The sequence below is a fragment of the Panthera pardus genome, unplaced genomic scaffold (assembly GCF_024362965.1).
Source record: "Panthera pardus isolate Hobbes unplaced genomic scaffold, ASM2436296v1 HiC_scaffold_1, whole genome shotgun sequence".
NCBI lineage: Eukaryota > Metazoa > Chordata > Mammalia > Carnivora > Felidae > Panthera > Panthera pardus.
Genome location: NW_026526654.1, coordinates 65,347,820 through 65,361,515, shown reverse-complemented (window position 1 = coordinate 65,361,515; position 13,696 = coordinate 65,347,820). Strand labels below are relative to the sequence as shown.

At 46.0% G+C, this 13,696-nt stretch overlaps 1 non-coding gene across 1 annotated transcript; it reads left to right on the top strand.

Annotated features, from left to right (window-relative positions):
• Positions 1 to 9,427: 9,427 nt before the first annotated feature.
• Positions 9,428 to 9,499, top strand: TRNAE-UUC (transfer RNA glutamic acid (anticodon UUC)). Its single transcript has one exon. It is a non-coding gene; the product is annotated as a tRNA-Glu (tRNA).
• The last annotated feature ends 4,197 nt before the right edge of the window (positions 9,500 to 13,696 follow it).

Sequence of the window (13,696 nt, the reverse complement as noted above, 5' to 3'; positions counted from 1 at the left end):
AGCTTCCCCCTTGTGTTTCTATTTCTACTTTAACAAGCATCGTTTGTCTTTTGCTTGGCATTTTGCCCAAAGAAAATAATAGAAAAAGTTAGATTAACAGCAATGCCGAGGCAAGTCTGCTTTCCTAGGATCACTAGGAAATGCTGTTGAGTGTCTCCTTTTAGGTAGGGTGGCAAGAACATGGGCTCAAATGGAACGGGCAATGGGAGACAGCGCTGTTCTGATGTGGTCTGAATAGCTTTATAATTTTAAAGGATTGCTAAGGGGACATTCAACTCCTCTTGACTTACCCTGTACTTAGCAGTACATCCCAGTCCTCCTTATAAAAGTTTTATTGTTCTAAGAGTGGCTCCAAAGAAATATATTGTGGTTCCACAGTGTCTAATTGTTGGGAACTGTCTTTCAGCTGCATGAAAGTTAATTATATGTTCTACTGAACGCCCCCTCTGAAAATCACATTTGCTTAAAGATTTGGGGCAATACTTACTTAGCCTGCTTTCTAATTTGCTGAGTCTCAGCCATCTATGCCTAATGGTAGTAAACGAAAATAATATATACAGTCAAAATATATTGACTGTAAGAAGAATTCCAATTTGTCCTTGAGTTTTCTATTTATAACGCTAATCTGTGCATTGCTAAAAGTCCTAGTCCCAGCCTCCAGATGTTTGGGTTGAAGCTGCCACTCTGTGCTTGGGAACAGGAAGTTAACAGCACAGGTTCTGAGGACAGTGAATGGTCAATAAACATGGCTATCTGACTGACAAGAGATCGGGATATCTACTCTTCTTGTGCCCTATGATCACATCAGGTGTTTGACACGCTGCGGCTGCAGAGCCAGCTATGACTACAGCGGGGACAAATGAAGTGGGAAGTAAGGCTTGATGGGGAAGCCCACGCTCCTTGGCTTGCACACGAAGCTTCCTCAGTCGCCTCAGCTTAACTCTCGGCATTCCCTTCCTCAGGAACCTCCATTCCAGGCACTTTGCGTGCACACGCGTGTCTTGTAGGTACTTGCTTCCAGGCTTTTGCTCGTGTTACATTCTCACATGCCATGTTCTCCCCACCACCTACACCTGCCCAAAGGTTCCTCATGTTTAGAAGCCCAGCTCAGATTCTATGTCCTTTTTGTTGTGATTGCCCTTACAAGAAGTGATCTTTTACCTCTTAATTCTTGTAGTGGTTATTGTCCACACCACCCAGAGTGCCCTTCAATGGGCACATCTGTCTAACTGTCTTCCTTTGTTCATTTGCCCAACGAATATTTACTGAATGCCCACTAAAGTCCCAGTTTTGTTCGAGGCAGGGGATATATCAGTGATCAAAACAGCAGAAATGTTTGTATTCTGGTAGGAAAGGCAGGTGATGAACAAGATAAATACATACATACATACATACATACATACATAAAACACATAGTATATCAAGTGCCAGTAGGTGCTCATGAGAAAAGGCAAAGCAGGAAAAGGCAGGTAACTGAAATTTGGGGTAGGGTAGGCAGAAAATGTCTCACTGAGATAATTTCTAAAGGATTTGAGAAGGGTCAGGGAGCAAGCTTATGAAGATGTTCCCCTGCTATGGAAAGCGCTTTTCTCCCCACACAGGTGCAAAGGCCCTGAGGTGGCAGCATATCTAGAGGACGTGAAGATGATAGGAGAGTAGTGTGTCTGAAGCCCAATGCACTTGGCTGTGGGGAGGGGATAAGAGAGGGGAGGGGGTGGCGGCCTTGTAGGGCCTTGTAGATCATAGTCGGGATTTTGGCTTCTGCTCTGTGTGAGATGGAAAGCCACTGGAGAGTTGTGGGGAGAGAAGTGACATGATCTGATTTGTTTTAAAAGAAGCCCTCAGACTGCAGTGTTGAGAATAGTCTGCGGGGGTGGGGAGCTTGTGGGCTGAAGCAGGAGTAAGGCTATTTCAGTGATCCAGGTGAGAGCGGATGGGGACTCGGGCCAGAGGAATGGGGAGAAGTGATCAAATTGTGGATATATTTTCATGACTGGGCCAATAAGATTTCCTGAGGGATTGGATGGAGAGAAAGAGAGCATGGAATCCGGGGTGATTCCGGATTTCTGGCCAGAGCAACTTGGAGGATGTTGCTGCCATTAATGCAAATGGGGAAGATGGCAAAAGAAGCTGGCTGGGGGGAATGCAGGTGCTGGATGCTCAGGAGCTCAGTTTTAAACATGTCCATTTGGGGGCGCCTGGGTGGCTTGGTCAGTTAAGCCTCCGACTTCGGCTCAGGTCATGATCTCACGGTCCATGAGTTCGAGCCCCGCGTCGGGCTCTGTGCTGACAGCTCAGAGCCTGGAGCCTGTTTCAGATTCTGTGTCTCCCTCTCTCTCTGCTCCTCCCCTGTTCATGCTCTGTCTCTCTCTGTCTCAAAAATAAATAAACGTTAAAAAAAAAAAATTTAAACATGTCCATTTGGGGGGCACCTGGGTGCCTTAGTTGGTTGAGCGTCTGACTCTTGATTTCGGCTCAGGTCGTGATCCCAGGGGCGTGGGAGGCTGCTTAAGATTCTCTCTCTTGGGGCACCTGGGTGGCTCAGTAGGTTAAGCCTCCGACTTTGGCTCAGGTCATGATCTTGCGGTTCGTGAGTTCGAGCCCCGCGTCAGGCTCTGTGCTGACAGCTGGGAGACTGGAGCCTGCTTCAGATTCTGTGTCTCCCTCTCTCTCTGCCCCTCCCCTGCTTATGCTCTGTCTCTCTCTGTCTCAAAAATAAATAAAACATTAAAAAATTAAAAAAATTGTCTCACTTCGGCTTAGGTCATGATGCCATGGTTTGTGAGTTTGAGCCCCTGCATCAGGCTCTCTGCCCCTCCCCCAGCTCATGCTTGCTCTCTCTCTCTCTCAAAAACAAATAAACATTAAAAAGATTCTCTCTCTCTCACTCTGCCCCCTCCCCTACTCGTGTGCTTTTTCTAAAATAAAAAAATAAACATGTTCAGTTTGAGATGCTCAGTAGCCATCCACGTGCAGATCGCAAGGAGGTTGTGGCTTCAGAAGGGCAGAATGTCCCCTCATGAATCTGTGCCTAGGCTGCTGATTGCATGAATCAACTAAGTAATCAACAGGAAACAATATCTCTGAATAGAGGTTAGGGGAAAGGGTTATGAGATTTTTCATCCTAGACCGTGAGAGAGGGAGAACATCAATTTGTTTTTGGATAACCGTGAAGGCAGTATTTCTGAAAATGGGAAGCTGATTAGAGACAAGGGGCCAGGGTGCCATCTCTGTGCCAAGGTCAGCATCTATGAAGCCTTAGGTCATGATATGCTTATTTTCACTGGTTTAAAAAGAGCCTATAACATCTTTCCTCTCCCCTGAAGATGCCATCAGGCCTCGGAATGCATGTTGTCATTGTTGAAGGCACTGTGGTTATTATTGTCAATGACAGCCCCCGGTTCTAGCACTCTGTATAATAGTAGGGGCAGTTAGTATGAGTTCAGATTCTGGAATTCTTGAATTCTGCTTCTACTATTTCTAAGTTGTGAGACTTCTAGCAAGTTGCTTAACCTTCCTGCGTTCCAGTTTTCTAATCTGTAAAATGGGAGTACTATTAGTCCCTATCACATGGAGTCGTGAGAATCAAAATGTTAATATATTAAAGTGTTTAGAATTATCTGGCACGTGGTGAATCCTATATGTGATAGCTATTATTTTTATATCAAGCACCGTCAGATATATACCGGGTGCCATGATGAACATAGGACTTGACATAATTCCTGGCTGTGGATCTATTGATGGTAATTGAGACAGAGTATCTCAAGGGGAAAGAAGAAAATGACTTTAGAAAGCTCACTCCATCCAGAACTGCTGGTGGGAAGTTCAGAAATGAACCAGAAATGGTTTTAACCTCCTATGCAGCTTGATTTCCACCTAGCACTCGAGTGGCAGAGTAAACGAACTGAAGGTCTCAGAGGGCCATAAATTCAATAGTTGAACAATTGCCACATGGAAGGGAAACTACAATGCTGAGCACGGTTTCTAGATGCCAGGTTATGGGGTCCCTGGCCTCACACCACCCCGGAGTGTGGTTCTCCAGAAAAATGAAAAAAACTCTGTCTCTCCCCAGGGCTCATCCGGGGTAGGAACATACATACAAGGTGCGTATGAGGATGGTCTGCCAGAGCGCTCCCTGTCTTGTGTGAGCAAAGCAGAGGAGAGGAGGGCATTAGGAAAAAGTGTCTACAAGGTAGAGAAGGATATTAGCAGACAGCGCTGTGGTTTCTTGTCCTATGTTGTAGTTGATCAGATATTGGAATTATGGCCCACTGAGACTCTTCGTTGGCTCACCACTCACGTGCTAACTGAAGACCAAGACTATTCCTCTGGGACTGATTGATTGACTGATTCCTGAATGAATGAATGAGTCAAGTAAGCAACCGCTCAAACATTCACTGAGCGTTGCTGATCTGCCAGGGAAGGTACCATGCTGTGGAGATGTTTTTACCTGATTGAATAGTTTCTTCCTGTGATCTGTTGATTTAAGGAAAAAAGTAACCCTTATATGAGGGTCCCCAAGGAACCGAAGATATTTTAGGAGATTGATTCATTCAGTAAATGGTTATGTGGGCCAAGCGCTGTGCCAGAAGCTGGGGATACAACAGAGTAAGAACCAGACCCAACCATCCGGAGTTTACAGGCCACCATAGAGAGGGAAGCAGGGAGTTCGTCCAGCCCAGTGATTAATGGGATGTGTGCACAGAATAGCACCTAACCCATTTCCAGGAGTTCAAGGGTATTTGCCCTGAGTCATAGGACGAGTAGGAGTTGCTAGAATTGGGGTAGAGGTGAAGGGCAGAGTTGTATAATCTAAATGAGCCCTGAGGAAATTGTCATCCCGGTGGCCTCCTGAGCTTGGATCCAATTTTAGAAACTGAACCTAGTGTTAGGCCACAAAGATTAACTCACCCCAACTGGTCAGCAGGGGCAGGTGCTGTTACCCAAAAGAGCTTTGAGGTTAACTGTGTGCCATAGCTGGATCTGTGCTGACCAGAGCTCTCCCCGGGGAGAGCGGAGTTTAATTGGTGCTGATTTCCAGTGCCCTTAGAAAGGGTGACTCCTGGGCCCACTGAAATGGAAACCATCCTAACTCCTAAGTGATTGCAGGCAGGGACCTGAATCGCACCCAGCACGTTGGCTAATATGGATGCCCAGCAAGTACAAGATGTTTGGGGCTTTTTCCCAGTATCAATGAGGCTGGGGTGAGGCAGCCTTAGATGCATGGGAACAGGAAGAGCTGTTCCTATGTCAACAAGGAGGCTTGTTTTGTGTGTGCAGAGCTAAAGAAACACAGCTCACTCACTGGTCTGGCTAAACTTCAAAAATTTGTGCGTTTTTTTTTTTTTTCTCCTCCCAGGAACATTTTGTTCACGCTGGTGGTTAAAAGGGGGAAGCTTTCACATTGAAGTGCAGCAGGAAGTATTTAAGTTGGTTACAAGGAAGGACTATTTGGTAGAATGATTGAGCGCAGGGCTGGGTTCCCAGGGGGATTATGGAGTCGTTTTTATTCATGGGCTTTCCTATTAAATAACTCAAATAATAAGGCATTTTAGCCCACGTCACCATTTTAGAAAGTCCTGCACTTTGGGATTCAGAGGAAACGGGAGTGACTTGTGACCAGGAGGACCCAAGGCGGCTTCACGGGAGTGAGCTGGCCTCGGAGTTGGGGTCAGATGTGGAGAGAAAAGAGGGGAGGGCAGTACACAGATGGAGTGAAGGGGTCAGGGCGGGAAAGCACGAGGTACACGTGGGACAGAGCACGGAGGGTGATTTGGAATGTGCTCACTGAAGGGGGACATGGGAGAATAATGTTAGCCGGGTATGGGAGGGCTGGATTGTGGACAGCGTGAAAGCCATGGTCAGGGAATTTAGATTTTACCTGTCAGCCTAAAATTGTCAGGAGGCAATAATTAAGCAAGACTGTGCTTTCACAGGGATCAGAGACTTGCAATTCAGGGTACACAGACTTTCATAGCAACCTAAGTAGTGTCCCACTAGGGAGCAAAAGTTGGGATTTTTAAAGCAAAAAGGGAATGCTTGTATCCATTGTTTTTTTTTTTTTTTAATGTTTATTTATTTTTGAGAGAGACAGAGACAGAATGCAAGTGGGTTAGGGGCAGAGAGAAAGGGGGACACAGAATCTGAAGCAGGCTCCAGGCTCTGAGCTGTCAGCACAGAGCCCCATGTGGGGGTTGAACTCACCAGCTGTGAGATCATGACCTGAGCCAAAGTCAGATGCTCAACTGACTGAGCCACCCAGGCGCTCCATTCTTGTATCAGTTGTTTACAAAGAATTTTTTTTTTTTTAAGTTTATTTAGAGAGACAGAGAGACAGAGAGAGAGAGAGACCACAAGTGGCAGAGAACAGAGAAAGAGAGAATCCCAAGCATCCTCTGCACTGCCAGTGCAGGGCTCAAACCACAAACTGAGATCATGACCTGAGCTGGAGTTGGACACGTGACTGAGCCACCCTTTGCCCCTACAGAGGGTTTTTGATTGGTGTTGGTGGCAGGAAGCTAGTCTTCACTGAATATAATTGGTTGCTAAGGCTCTCACCAAGCAAGCTCTCTCACTGAAGCAAGGTGCAGGTGCTGGGGCTCAGCCCTTGGAATATTTGCAGTTTGGCCCAATTCAAAAGTTCATGGTTCCACTAGAGAGGACGTGCATAAGGCCTATCTCCTTAATGGCCTCCTGGCTCCATTTTAAAACCCCTTGACATAAGTGAATCCAATTCATTTCACCTTTCACATACTCAATAGTCAACTGGAAGCCAGTTTTTTCAGGTTTTTGAGCAGAAAAGGGAAATGATGGACATTGTGCTTTAGGGATCATGGTCTTTTAAAGACTTTAACAGTTTTAGGGAACTTAGTTATGCAGTTCAGTGTTTCTCAAACTCCAGTGGCATCAGAGTCACTGCAGGGGGGAGTGCTGGTTAAAATTCAGACTCCCAGGTCCCCACTCCCAGAGGTTCTTGTTCTGGGTAGAGTTGTGAATCTGCAGTTAAATTCTGCCACTGGTGATGCTGGTGTAACTGGTGTAAGACCCCCACTGGGAGAATACTGTTGGCTTCCTGGATGACACTGTCTAAAGGCCCCAAGCAGGGAAGCCTCTGATGAAGCCACAGAGAACCACTGAGAAAAAGAGTCAGCCCTAGAACACAGGCAGGCCCAGAAAGCAGGAAGCGGACTTTTGATAGTACCAGTCCAGTAGGAACTTTCAGTTCCCTATTCTCTTGCCCTCCCTACACTCCAATCTTGGAGGGCCTTGGAGCCTCAGAAGGAAGGGCATGGAGTGAGATAAGAAGTGGATCACACCCTGTTCCCCCGACAGTAGACCTTGGCCCAGTGTGGTGCTGGTAAATATTTAACCAGTACACCACTATTTTTTAACCAGCACACCAGCTCCCCAGGTAAGAAGCCCTGCCTTGGTGCATTTGCCGATTTCTGTGGTGCAGTATTCCCAGCATGGCTCTATCTCAGGATACCGATGTGATGTCACTGAAGGCAGAGCTGAGAGAAGCCCACAGTTGGATCATATGAGCTGATAGGACCCTGAGCCAGCTCACACCAGTGTTCCCAGCCTGAAATCGTGCTCAAGCTGGGATGGTGGGGCAGAACTATCTAGAATGAAGATTGAGTTGTTGAAAAGCATATTGTCCTGGACTGTGCTTGATTACTTAAAGTGACTATAGGGCTTTCTATTAGTGCCCAAGTTTTCACCCAGTGGCGTGGAGAAAAACTGAATAAATTTCAGCTTGGGGATAGTCAGAGACAAAAATAAAATTGCATTTTGGTTATATCCTAAAGATGGTGCCTGTCCGACATATGGGCTACAGTGGGAAATTTTATCTTAAAAACTTGCAAGATACTTTTTAAAAAGATTATCATCAAATGGAAATACAAAACTGAAAGGTGCATGAGAAATCTTGGCCCTAAATTGAGAACCACATGATGTAAGGGATTCTGTTAATTGATGAGGTTCGTTTGGAGACTTTTCTTAGTGTTCCCAAATAGATGTCCCCAAAAGGAAGACAACTGTCACTGATTAAAAACGAACCAATGAAACTGCTCAAAGATGCAAAGATAGTACAGGAAGAACCACCAAAGACTGGGATAAGACCTCTCTCATCGGTATAATGTGACGATTACGAGAGCAGACGTATTTGAGTGTGTCTAACACACATAGTAGGTCTGCAGTCAGTAGGTTCTAGTTTTTCTTCCGAGCTTCATTAAGTTCCGGTGGTGTTGGGTTAGGCTCCCTCCCTGTTAAGGAGCTTCATCCGTGTTAAAAAATGCTAGGCAGAATAGTCTCTATTTCGGGTCTCTCGTCGCCCCTCCCCTCTTGCTGATGAATGTCACAATCGAAGCCTTAGAGAGCCTCAGTTAGTTAGGGGGATAGCCAGGGCCTTCCACGTTCCTTTGGCAGGTGGGGAGTGGGTTTTTAAATGGGCTCCAAAGTGTCCGCCGCTTGCAAAAACAATTTCTGTGTAGCTTAAGCCACAACGAGGACACCAGAACCATAGCTCCCCCACCCTGGCTGTCCCGAATAACTGACTCTTTGTACTTGCCTAATCCAAACAGTAGATCGGTAATGCATAAACTGCTCCTCATGAAATGCTCCTTCAACCCGAGGACGGGTTGGAAACCACAAAGAATTTCCATCGACCAGGACTGCTTGCAGGAGGGGCTTTCTCCAGGTTTATAAGCTACTTTTGCAAACCACCATCGCCTACTTTTGGTGACACAAATCTGCCATTGGCGGTTGAATCAACAGAGCCTGGAATGTTCCGGGCTTGCAGGCAGCCCTTGTTCCCATTTCTTGAGAGGAAAGATCAACTTTCCGCGTCGGGGCGGGGGGCAGCCGCGAGCAGCGCGGCGAGGAGGGGGGCTGCCGGCCCGCAAGTCCAGCGGGGAGGGTGGGGGGCGCCGGCGCGCAGCGTCTCCCGAGGCGGAGGCCCGGAGCCAGGGGTGGCGGGCTCGGAGCGGCTGGTCAGCGGCTGGGACGCAAAGGCAGCGGCCCTCGGGGTCAGCGCCGCCCGCTCCAGTCTGGCCTCCGCAGTGGCGGTACGACGACTCCACGCGGCAGTGGTTTCATTCCCGAGTCTAAACACCAGTCCTTCTGCACCCTGCGGGATTTCCTGTGCGGAACTTGGAACAATGACTCATCCAATCTGGGGTGTACTTGGGTGTAGACGTGCTGTCTAGAACCAGGAGACTGGATGAGATCACAAAGGACGCGAGAGTGGAAAGATTTCAGTTGTCTAACGCGTGGAGTGGAGTAGAGCGCGGGCTGGAAAGGGTTAAGGGGTTTCAGGATCTCCGCAAGCGCAGAAACAGCTCTGACTCCGGAGGCCGGGTGTGTCGGGGCGGGCGGAAGCCGCCGTGAACGACTCAATTTATCTAGATGTACAGCGACGCCCGTCGTCTCCCACATGGTCTAGCGGTTAGGATTCCTGGTTTTCACCCAGGCGGCCCGGGTTCGACTCCCGGTGTGGGAACGCCAAGACTTTTAGGAAAAAGAAAAATCAATTTAGGCCCTCCTCAACCAGGAGGAGGCTGATGTTTTTAGAAAATGCTATAACCCAGAAAGCTTGGGGCTGAAGGGAAATCAGGGCTTCCCACCCCAAACCCGGTGCCGCTGGCGGGAAGGCGGTAGCTGCCCGCAGTGAGAAGTCAGCATTTGAACCCAGGTGAAGAAAATCGTGTTCCAGCTGGTACTTCTGATGTAATTGCTCCTTGTACTGTGGGTATGGAGCAAATGACCAAAAAAGTGCTCTTCTTTGAAAGCAAAAGAAAAGATGCATTTTGGGACATTATAAGGCTTTTAAGTTGCCTAAAACTATTCCATTAAGGACAGCAAGATTGCCAGAAAAGACACACTATTAAGGGCAGATGTAGTTTAGCATACAGCCTGTAGCCTTTGCCATTCCAAGAGCTCGCTAAACCAGTTGTGTGGGGAGGGAGAGGGAAGGGAAAAGAAACTTAGGTTCCTATCGATATTGAGGAGTGAGGCGACGGCAAAAAAAAACAACAACAACAAAAAAAAAACCCTCAAAAAACAAACAAAAAACAAAAAACAAAAACAAAAAACCACTTACTTCTCCTGCCCTAACATTTCTCTGGCACATTCTGTTTTAAAAACTTTTGGAACTCATGATATGCTGAGCTAGAATTAGGAATCTTCGCGTTGGTGTGTCACAAGACAGCTTCCAACTGTTACCCAAAGAAGTGTTTCCTCTGCTTTAATCGTTTATCATGCTTATTTTTCCAAACATTTGCCATTCGGAAAATACTCAAGGCGTTCAGAAGCCACACCCCTTTCCTACTGGTGTCGAGTTTTTTGAAGCTTCCCCAGTTGTTCCCAGACTGCCACTAACACTGAGGAATGATTGTGAAAATAACTTGGTGTCCATGTGACTTTGAAATTTGCTCTCTTTTTAAAGTCCTTTGGGATTCTAAGGGATGCAAAAACAAATGTCATCCCTCACAAGAAAATTACTAGGTGAAATTATACATTCGTTCAAAGTTCCTAACAAACGGCTTGGAGGAGAGATTTATCATCAATAGGTAATTGATGTTTATGGAATCAAGTAGGAGAGAATTGATAGGCAAATAAAAAGCCCAATCATCATAATAGGTAATATTTATTGAGCACTTGCTATTGAGCACTTGCTATGAATGAGGCTAAATGCTTCATATACCTTTTTCTATTTAATTTTTGTTATTAATATTATTATGTCTCCATCAGCCAGGGGCCCTGTAGGAAACTGATGACAAATTCTGAGCAGAGAATTTAATAAAGGGACTATTGAAGGTTTATTTAGAGTTTAGGGAAACAAAGGATAATGCATCAGTCCTCGGGGTGAGGGGAGGGAGGGCTGCTGGTGGAGAGGGCTGGGGGTGGGGGGTGGGGGGGTGGGGGTGGGGTGGGGGTGAAGCTGTGCTTTTTCATTTGTTTTTAAAATTTGCCTTTATCTAGCAGGTGAGTTCCATTCACATGAAGGCTGTCAAATGTACTCATCCTATGAATAAATCATTTTCATAAAATAGATTTGGGGGCTCTTGGATTTGACAAAACCTTTCTTTTTAAATACATAATTTACTTATTTAAATTCAAGTTAGTTAACATACTGTGTAATATTGATTTCAGGAGTAGAACCCAGTGATTCATCACTTACATACTTAGATGCCTATGATCCTTGAGACTCAGTCCATAGGTGATACTTCTAAAGACATGCCTAATAAAATGAAAGAGTTTAACTTTGTGGAGAGATGGTTGTTTGAGTCATATTTGGCATTTTTATAGCCTTGCATTTTTGCAAAACACTTTGCCATAATTTTCATTAATCATCCTCATGATCAGTCTTTAGATTCATAGCTTATTTAAGCTCCAAAGGTCCTTAACAGTCCCTTCATTGAGCCCCTTATTTTAGTCGTGAAGCACTGGGTCTGGGATTTTATTCCTCTGATTCCTTGGTACTGGACTTTAGATTTATCCATAAAAAAATGGAATCTCTGTATGGTGTCCTGAACAGACACCATTCTCTCCAAATCCTGTCGTCAGGGAGGGGGATTGGGTACAAGAAACATGAATTTTTAAATTTTGTATCAGGCTTTTTGGTCAGTGTTCACAGAGTAGCTATGTGAACATAGTCATAACACTTTTTGAGTTTTTAAAAAATTCATTATATAAACATTTCTAGAAAGTGAGGATCTTTATTTGGGATATTTGAACTAGTCACAGGTTCTCAATATGCTTCCATTTTTGCATATGGTCATAAACTCTGAGGGAGTCTGCATAAAGATTGCCATATGCCCATCCACACGTGTATTTATAGTCATATAGGTTTGTATGTATCTTCCCTCAGAGATCTGTGCTGCATGCAAAGAGTATCTTAATCACAACATTAAAACTTCATATTAATACAGGAAAGGGAAGGCAAATATAAAATTTTACTCACCCACATTGTAAAGCTGAATAACTTGGAAAAACACTGAATACTTGGAAAATCACTGGAACAAATAATCAAAAAATCAATTTGCAAACACCTAGAAGACCACAGGGTACTGGGTAATCATCGCACATAGCTTTGTGAAGAACAAAGCTTATCGGATAAATCTAATTTCCTTCTGTCCCAGAGTGACAGGCACAGTGGAATGGGGAGGGGGGGAGCAGCCAAGATAATCTCTCCTGATTTAAGAAACCCTAGGATTCTGCACTTTGTTGTGTCCTCATGAAGAAAACATAGGGAAGGCTATTGTTGTCTGGCAGGGACATGTCAAACCCAAGTTCAGGGCTGGGCTTCGCCCAGGTTGGGCAATTTATACTCAGTCTGTGCAAAAATGACCTTGCTCTTCCCAAGCCTCTGCTTGGATTCCTTCAAGTGTCATTCAGGTGTTGTTTACGTAAATGACTTCATCTGTTGTTCTTCAGGTTTCTGGACTCTAGAATGGGGGTAATAATAGGACCCACCTCATGGTGTTGTGAAGATTGGATCAGGTAAAGGGCTTGGCCCAGGTCGGGGCCGGTGGCCACGGGTTGCCCTCGCCATCAGCACGAACGTCACCAACATCACCACATTTGGTTCCTTTTTCTCCTCTATTTCCAATCACAATGTTAAATCTGACCATTTCTATCTCTTCAGTGGTGCCCACGTATGTCGGCACCTATTTCCCCTGCTGCTGTGCTGGGTCAGATTGTCTTGCTCCTTGGACTGTTGGAATAAGTGCTGAACTGGTTCCTCTGTCCCCGTCTCACCCATGTCTTCATCTCTCATTCTACCGCTTTGTCTGCTATGAGCTCCCAACCTACCTTTGCAGCCTAATTCCTACGTCTTCCCTCTGTGCATCACAGATTCCGGTTAATTTCTCTGCTTTTACTCAGTGTTTCCTCTACTGAAATGCTCTTGTGCCCTTTCTCCAAATATCTGCATCTTACCCATCCTTTCAGGCTTACGTCACATGTCCCATCCTTCACGGAACTTCCCCTACCTTTCCTGCCACTGGGAACCTCTTCTGATTCCTTTTAGTATCCTGTGTGCCTCCCCTCTTGATACTTATTCCTGTCTAACTTCGGGTCTTCGCTTAGATGTCATTTCCTCCGCAGGTCTGCCTTGCCCCACCAAGAGTAGGTGAGATGCTCCACTCTGCACGTTTCTCTCTCACTGCCTTTACCGCACTTGCCACGGCCCCACTAGATGACAGGCTCCAAGGCCAGTGCACAGTAAATACTTAATAAACGTGTTGAGGGAACGTGGGAGCCAGACAAGGACTGTATTGTCCTAAGGAACACCTTAGGTTCTAAGTTACAGAAAGCCACTGGAACTAGTTAGGGCCCCAGGGAATCATTGGCTTATATAACAGAACTGTGGGAGAGGGGTAGGGAGGCTGGCCTCGAGAACAACCAGAGCCAGTGTTCTCTCTCTCCCTCTCCCTCAGTCTCTCTGTCAGATTTGCTCTCATCTCTTATGGAGCAGCCGCTTCCACCTGGCAAGGGATCTGGACACTGCCAGCTCTATATTCGTTCCTTGCATCTTTCCCAGCAGAGAAGGAAGGCATTTCTTGGTTTCTGTTGGAAAGTGCTGGGGAGGAATTCGGCCTCACCCGGGCCTGTGCTCTCTGATGGCTGATGCACGTGGGGTATTATGGTTGGCAGCCCTCTCTGGAATCACATGGTGGAGAGGAAGGAGGAATAG